Source organism: Hyperoodon ampullatus (genome assembly GCF_949752795.1).
Source record: "Hyperoodon ampullatus genome assembly, chromosome: 5".
NCBI lineage: Eukaryota > Metazoa > Chordata > Mammalia > Artiodactyla > Ziphiidae > Hyperoodon > Hyperoodon ampullatus.
In genome coordinates, this window is record NC_136918.1 from 76,211,443 (window position 1) to 76,218,257 (window position 6,815).

The window sequence follows — 6,815 nt, forward strand, 5'->3', positions numbered from 1 at the left end:
AACTAAATATACAAGGAAAATAAGGAACTTGACCAAATTACGAAATACACAAGATGGAAATGCCCATAGGCACAGAAAAGGGAAACGGAGAAGACAAACTCTTAGCACTCAGCCCCAGGGGCCTCACTCCAGGCGACCTGGGGCGCTCGGCCGGCCGCTGCCCCAGGATCTCGATACGGAAGGCTCTTTTGCAAAAGGTTCCACGTTTACAGTGCCAGCCTCAGCTCGGTTCTCTAACCAGGCCCGTGCTGCCGTCAACGGCAGCGACTACACGACAGCCGGGACCAGCAGCAAAACCCGGACGCTCTTCACTAAGGCCTCATCTACAGCGGCCAGCCCCCCTTCAGTGGCCCACTAAGCCCAGTTGCACTCCCTGGAAAGTTTCCTGTTTACTTCTCCTGGGCCAGGAGCAAGGACCAGGTCCAAGTCTCTAGACCAAGGATGGACCCAAACCCCCTGAAACTGGAAGCAAAATTGTGTGTGTGTTTCTTCTGGGCAGGACATTCTTTCACTCACCTGCCCTCCAGGTGCCAAGAAAGTCACAGAAGCTAGGATTCACAGCTTTCATCCTCCAGGGGTCCCGGTTCATAAAGGACCACAGACTACCAGCCGGTTAATATCCCCAAACCTGCTCTTTTTAGGGATGATTTACATCACAACTGGAGTCTTAGACCATCTTTAACTTTTACGTATTACGTTCAGATAATACGGCCCTTGTTTCTATTTCCCCACCTGTACGCTCAGAGCTTTAGAGCAACTTTCTAAGGTAACAACAAAAGCAGGAATTCACTAGATGCTCTGTAACTGCAGGCACTGGGCCAGACACTACATTTCAGCTTCTTTACTTCCTGTGTCCCATCTACGCAGTAGGTAATATACCTATTGTATAGACGAGAGACTCAGGTGGAGAGGTAAAGAATGTGTAGGAAGTTGTTAAACTAGGGAATGGCAGAGCAAGAATTTAAACTTTTACCGTCAACACGTAGTACATATGAGGCTTTTTTTCAGACGGTAGGTGCTCAGCAAATGTTTATTAAATAAATATAAACCATGCCCATTATGATTCACGGTGAGTTCAGTGATGCCCATAACTTGGCGTGTATGTGCGGACACACCCTTAGGAAAGGGATCTAGATGCCTAGCTTTAATATATCCCTTTAAAGAAATAAATTTCCACTGCTCCACACTGTAGGTTCAGAGATGAATATTTGTCTTGCTCAATGCTCTATTTCCTGAGCCTAAAACAGAAACTGGTACAAAGTACTCAATAAATGACTAAGTTAATTAACTCTATGTTAGGGAATCATCCCGTACCCAGCTCTAACAGAAAATGTAACCACCTTTTGCTTCTACACAGAACAGCACAAATAAAATCCACAGATAAAACAACTTACATAAGCTGTAACTTCCTCCTTCTTCAATATCCTTAAAAGAACCAAGCAAAACTGAGTAACCCCATGTGCAGGCGGACTCCCTCCCAGGAAGGCGGCCCCGGCCAGCACCTGGGAACTTAGATTTCGGGGGGGTTCCCACCACCGTTGGTCACTGGCTTATGCTAAACACCAGCTTTCCTTCTGGGCGTCTGGGATTTGGCCGCGTGCCACCTAGGGAATACCCCCCACAACCAGCCCCCAGTAGGATCCACGGCCCCGAGTCTCTAAGGAGCTTTGCTGTCCGGGAACATGTCACCAGTGCTGGGGGGTGACAGGCATCCTGAGTGGCTCCACTGAGAGGTGTTCTGGGGAGCTGGCACCTGGGGCCCCTAGACCTCTCCCCATGCGCCTCTGCTGACTTTGCTGGGTTCTTTGCCCAAAATAAATCAAAGCCATGAGTCCTCCTAATGAATCTTCAAACCTGGGGGTGGTCTTGGCTACCCCCATCCACCTAGCAAAGCAAGGTGACCATTGACTCTTGCCAGCTTTCCCTCCCTTGAACACAGAAGTGCCTACACCATTGTTTTCTACAAAAAGGTGCCTGTTACCAGCACTGACTCTCATCAGCTTGGCGTCTAGGACAACTGTATACCACCGACAGCACGCATTACCTTCTATCTCTTTCCATGCGGTTGTGCCTCTCCCTCTGCTGGGACCTGCCCCGTGGGGGCCCGCTCTGCCTCTGCTCCCCGAGGGCGGCCTGGGGCGACTCCACCGACGGCAAAGCACCCTGTGCTGCTGTGGAGCCTTCACCCACATTCTGGAGCTCTCCAAGGGTTCTTCGTTCTATGTTTGTGTCCAACTGACGTATCCTACTCCGACTCCTCTTATTTATTGCTTGTTTACATAGCGCTTCTTCTTTGCAAAAGAAGGAAAAAGTGGTATTTTAATTTTTTGATTCTTCTAAACTTACCCTCGTGAATGCTGAATATATTTTTTGTTATTTTCGATCCAAGATATAAACATCAATGGGTAAGGAGCACACAGAACCAAACAAGAAGCACTCCAAAATTCCATAGAAACATCCGGCACAAGGCTCTAGGTTTCAAACTATACAACTGAACATAAACTAAATTAAAACACCCCAGAGGGCTTTCCTGGTGGCGCAGTGGCTGAGAGTCCGCCTGCTGATGCAGGGGACACGGGTTCATGCCGCGGTCCGGGAAGATCCCACGTGCCGCGGAGCGGCTGGGCCCGTGAGCCATGGCCACTGAGCCTGCGCGTCCGGAGCCTGTGTTCCACAACGGGAGAGGCCACAACAGTGAGAGGCCCACGTACCGCAAAAAAAAAACACCCCAGGTATTATGTAATCAATACAGCTTATACAGCAATACAATCAAAAGTCCCCCTTTTAAATCAAGAGCCATTTTAACTGTCATCTAGGAATAAAAAAACCAAGAAGTTGTTTCATTTTTCTGATATTCAGAAGGGGAAAAAAAAAACAAACCTAGAAATATTTTCTCCAAAAGATTTTCTTGATATGCAATTATTCTCAGATGACAACTGATATTCTAACTGCAATGCTCAGAAGAGGACAGAACCTAAGTGGTTTAGGATTAAACACGCCCTCACCTTACAAGTGAGATTCCCCCCACAAAAGGAGTCATCACGTCATAGCTTTGACCTGTGCTACAGAAATATGTCAAATTTCTATCACAGTACAGCAGGCGTCTAAGAAGTACCTGTGGTGATGGGAATTCCCGAGGTACCGTACAAAGCCAAACCCTCTACGATGAAAGAATCACTTAACACACATTTCAGAATGGTGATAACTTTTCAAAAGACATAGAGAGGAATTCACAAGTATTGGTAATATTTTGGTTCTTCAGCTGAGTAGTCAGTACAGGGACTATTTTAATTTTAACCTTTATACCTTACAAATGCTAACATATACTTTCACAAGCAATGTCATAAGAACAATGGAAAATTAATCACTGGCGTGGGAGAAAGAAGGAGAGCTCCATCCCTACCCTGTCTTTATCAGCTCTTGAAAAGCTGAGTGTGAGCTGTGTTATTGTTGGGTAACTCGAAAAAGAATATTTTCCAGGAAAAACGGATTGAGGGTTAACGTCAGGGGTAAGCAAAGTTTGCCTTCAGAAGTTTCTTTCTTTCTAAGACTTTCTGTATCACCTTATGGCCTCTTGCTCCCAACTCAATCCTTTGCCCATCTGCAGATGGTCCCCTAAAGCTCTGAGCGGATTTCAGACTCCTGCCTCACTCATGAAGTATGAAATAAGAGAAAAAAAAAAAAAACCCTAAATTTGCTGTCAGTAACGAAAATGTACCTAAGTCTATCATGTTTCTGTTTAAGGAGGTTACTGTTAAGAAAAAGCAGCCCCTAAACTCAACGTTTCCAGGCCAAGTATAAACGTGATGTTCAAAATTCGCAAGGATATTCCAAGTGAGGTGACTGGGCAGAGGGACAGAAGGATTCCTAAGATGCAAGCAGGCTTCCGAGATCCTTTCATTTGTTTATAAACCACCTCTCTCCCCTCCCCCACCCGTGGCCAAAAAAAAAAAAGGGGGGGCAGAGACATCAGGCAGGAGGAGAGAGCAGCTGCCAGCTTCTGTTTTATCGCTTACCTCCTAATTTAATCCGAACGTACTCAGGCAAAGCTTTGTTTCTACTACCCAAAGTCTGTTTAGTGGATTCAATTTACTTCTGATAACAGAAAGAAAATGCTCTCGGCAATCCAATATCCTGATGCTTGGTAGCTTCAAGTACAGAACGTGAGTTACTAGAACTCTGGAAAACAATGAAGCAACAGGAACGTTATCAACAGGTGACAATCTCCTCTCTACGCACAAATAAAATGCACTTTAATAGAAGTAACGTCAAAGTTATTCACATGAACTTGAAGAACTTTAGGTGCACTAAGGATTTTTAAATATCCCCGAACCACATAAATACTCTCGATTTTAACAAGTTATCGAGCTCAATGAAAGACAAAAACATCCTTGGGACCTAACTAAAATACAATTTATCCACTTAACACAAAAGAGCAAAGCTTCGCAAATCATTTTCCCTACCTGTGTTTGTGAAAGATTAGAATTTCCACTAGTAGAGCAACTATTTGCAGTTAACAGAGGGTATGTAAATTGAAGAGCAGTAGTTGCAGCAGCTGTTTTATTTTTCACTCATGTTCTACATTTGTTTTGTTGCTGATGAAGTGGAACACTCATTAATCCGGATGGATGGCGAATAAGAGTTACCAAACTGCCAAGACAAAAGAAACCCAGAAACACATGAAGAGTATGTGGCAGGTAAGTTTCCTGAAACACCACAATCACTATCACACTCTAATGGCTAACATTTGATTTTCTGGATAGGAACTCGAATCTGTTACCATGAATGCCCCCCATCATGGAAATCTCTACAAAGCAATTATCAGCTACTGTTGTAGGGGACAAGTTCAAACTTTCTTCCTCACATTGGAAGGTGTGGCTGTGTGTCATCTTTTAGTTACACCTCCCTTCCCATTACACTTCTGACACCAATCTCTGGTTTTTTTTGGCCACCCTCCAAAATCTGACGACTATGGGCAAAACGGGGAAAACTACAGGGTGGGGACAGACAGAAAGCTGAGGAGACACCCTAGCAGACAGGCTACTCCTCTCCGATAGTTGTTGCTGCGAGATCACTTATGGGCTGGCAGTCTGGCTGAAGGATGAAGCTGCATTTTACACTCAAAGACTCACAACATGACGTCTGTCCTCCCAGGGGATGCATCTGTGCAAGATCAGGTCAGCCTCAACCTGAGTCAACAGAGGGGGAAGCAGAGGTCTCTCCTGACATTTAGGTGGGTGATTTGGGGACAAAACCTTTGTTCCTCAGGAACACGTGTGCACTTATCTCAACTCATCTCTCTTCCACATGCAGACGCAGAGCGCACAACGCAAAGGTAATGCTGCAGGCTGTGTACTTAATATCTGCTTGCTGTGCCTGCACAGAGCACACAAACTTTCAGCTCAGCCTCCACACCCACTGAGGTCTGCTCCCTGTTAAGATGCAAGCTGCAGTGAGGCCGCTGGCCTCTGCAGAAAACCCGGGTCTACATCCAGACCGAGGCTGGTGCTTCTCTGCACAGGACCCTGGTCTACACCCGGACCCAGGCTAGTGCCTCCCTGCAGAGGCCCCTGGTTCCACCCGGATACAGGCCGGTGGCCTCTGCTGAGGACCCTGGTCTACACCCAGACCCACGATGGTGCTTCTCTGCAAGGACCCTGGTCTATACCCGCACACAGCCTGCTGCTTCTCTGCACAGGACCCTGGTCTACACCCTGATCCAGCCGGGCCCGCTCCCTGGGGGATGCACCCACTTGTTGAGCGCCATGCCAGGCTCGGGGGGATCCGCACCGCGCGGGGCTGGCGGGGGCTCGGCTGCTATGCTGCTGAAGCCGTCCTCCAGGCGGACGCGCACCGCCCACTTGGCCCGCACCTCGGTCGCGCCCTCCACGTTCTCCTTGACGCCGCCGTCGGGCGCCTTGGGCCGGGGTGCGCCGGCGCCCGGCACGTCGGCGCCCGGCGTCTTCTCGGCGGCGCGGGGCGCGCCCGCCTCGCTCAGCAGCATCATGCGCAGCTCCTGGAAGTCGATGTGGCCCAGGCACTGGTTGGCGCCCGGGAAGCCACCATCGGCCAGCGCAGGCGGCACAGCACCGGGTACACGGGCGGCGCGACCCCGCCGCCGCGCCCACGGCCGCAGCGAAGCCCCCCGCCGCTGCGCCCGGCGCCGCCGCCGCCAGGAAGCAAGAGTTGACGCGCGTCTCGAGCTCGCCGTCGGCCGCCGCCGCCTCCATGTGCGAGTACAGGATGTGCTGCAGCTGCATGTACTCGATCTCCGTCATCTCCACAAGGCTCAGCTGGCTGGTCCTGAAACTCAGCCCCGCCTCGCCGAGCGCCGCGTCCGCGCCCTCGGGGCCCGCCGGCCCGCCCGCCTGCGGCGGCTCCTGCTGCCCGGGACCCGACATGCCTGCGCCAAAGGCGTGTGGCACGCGGGCGGGCCGGCTGGGCCAGGCCGGGCGGTCGCGTACGCACAAACCGCCGCCCGCCCGCAATGGCGGACCCTCCCCGGCCCCTCCCCGCCCCGCCCGGAGGCCACACCCCGAGGGCGGGCCACACTCACCCCCCGCCCCGCCCCCGCCGCGGCGCCCCTTCCCGAGCTGCGCGCCCATGTTGGGGGCGCGGGGTTCTGGTGGCGGGGGCGTGGCGCGCGGGTCCAGGCCGTCCAAGTCCAGTGCCTGAGGGCCCAGACCACCCGGGTCGAGTGTCCGCAGGGCCGGGCCGCCCGGATCCCAATGTCCAAGGGGCCAAACGCCCGAGTCCAGTGTCCGAGGGTCAGACACACCTGGGTCGAGTGTCCGCGGGGCCGCCCGGGGCCTGGC

The 6,815-nt window shown here is 51.3% G+C and overlaps 1 pseudogene across 1 annotated transcript; it reads right to left on the minus strand.

The window, feature by feature from the left end:
* Positions 1-2,040: 2,040 nt before the first annotated feature.
* On the minus strand, positions 2,041-6,401 carry LOC307053667 (transcription factor-like 5 protein; annotated as a pseudogene). Its single transcript has 4 exons — positions 5,754-6,401; positions 4,464-4,650; positions 4,017-4,179; positions 2,041-2,291 (listed from the first exon to the last, which is right to left on the minus strand). The product of its transcript is annotated as a transcription factor-like 5 protein (transcript).
* Positions 6,402-6,815: the final 414 nt, after the last annotated feature.